This window comes from Pteronotus mesoamericanus, unplaced genomic scaffold, assembly GCF_021234165.1.
Source record: "Pteronotus mesoamericanus isolate MK-2021 breed Mesoamerican mustached bat unplaced genomic scaffold, CSHL_Meso_final scaffold_99, whole genome shotgun sequence".
Lineage (NCBI taxonomy): Eukaryota > Metazoa > Chordata > Mammalia > Chiroptera > Mormoopidae > Pteronotus > Pteronotus mesoamericanus.
In genome coordinates, this window is record NW_026555330.1 from 15,960,001 (window position 1) to 15,961,414 (window position 1,414).

At 42.6% G+C, this 1,414-nt stretch overlaps 1 non-coding gene across 1 annotated transcript; it reads right to left on the bottom strand.

Annotated features, from left to right (window-relative positions):
- Window positions 1–1,341: 1,341 nt before the first annotated feature.
- Window positions 1,342–1,414, bottom strand: TRNAK-UUU (transfer RNA lysine (anticodon UUU)). Its single transcript has one exon. It is a non-coding gene; the product is annotated as a tRNA-Lys (tRNA).

A 1,414-nucleotide genomic window follows, 5' to 3' on the forward strand; every position in this document is an offset into this window, starting at 1 on the left:
CAAGCTGCTACTTCGCAGTCCCTCGAAGATTCACGTCCTCGACGTTCCGGTGAAGCTTGGTGAGAGAGCCTGAGCGTCGCTCTTCAAACATACGTGAGGAGTCAATATGGTCTCCGACGACCCTTCTGCCCAGACTGAAGAATTCCCTTTGGCAATAATTGACTCTGGGAATAATTTTCATTCTCCCTGAAACTGTACACGGTGGTTGGTTGCATAATGAATGCAGTGTGGAGGTTAAACTGTATGCTTAGTGATTAACAACCCAGGTGGCCGAGCCACACTTTTGGAAGATCCTCCCAGTTTTTGAAGCCACTATTTTTCCCAGCCCTTCCTAATGATATAAATTACTTATGATATTTAGTTATTTATAGGACAAGTTATGACTCATGGTGGGATTCTGGATAACTCCGCGGGTACAGCATCAGAGCTTTTTAGTCTGAGGCCCCAGAGTTCAAATTCCTATCCAGGCAGCATTTAATTTTTACTTCAGCCAACTGTAGCTGAGCCCAGAGGAACTCATCGTCTGTACCGAGGTTAAGGTCTAATCTAGCTTCATTTAATTACTGCATTCCTGCTAAAGACCAGCTAAGATATGTATTCACAAAAATAAATGAAATAAACAAGGATGAGGCAGAGATTCTAAATGGTACAGACCTAATTATTTGAAATTAATAATATACAGAGAGAACTAACGCAATGGATTTTGCATTCGTGCAGTATTTTGACTGCATATCATTTGGCTAAAAGCAAAGAATTAGAGAACAGACCAAAGTCTCAGACCCTGTGTGTTCCCAGCCATGTCATTTAAGGCACAGCCCACAGACACCATGCACTAGAAGGCCATGATCAGGGTCTTTAACCACCCTGGTTAACCATCGTCCTGGATAATGACAGGGACTTCTTAATGACAATTAAGACAATTTCAAAATGTGTCTTCCAACCAGGGGCTTCTGCAAGGTGGCCAATTTTCCATGTAGTGAGAGCTTGTTGAGACCGTGGGGAATCTCAGAGAACCTAAAAGTCACTGCTCTCTCACATTCTAGTTAGGTCCATCCAGACTGCTCCCCTCCACTCCAAGATTAGTGAATCATTTCAAGGGAACTTTAAAGTGGCTTATTTTTCAATAACCCTATCACTAGTTTACTTCTATATGGTACCCCTTTTCAATTCCTCTTAGAAATTTAAGGAAGTGTTTGATTTAATAGTGGGAAACGATAATTAATGAAATACTAGAATTTAAACTATTTTAGGGCAGTGCCTTTGTCTGCTATGGTTTCCCCACGGGCAGATGAGTTCATAAGTGGGCTCTGTTACCTGCACTGAAATAAAACAGGAAGGCCTCGCCTGGACAGGGACTTGAACCCTGGACCCTCAGATTAAAAGTCTGATGCTCTACCGACTGAGCTACCCAGGC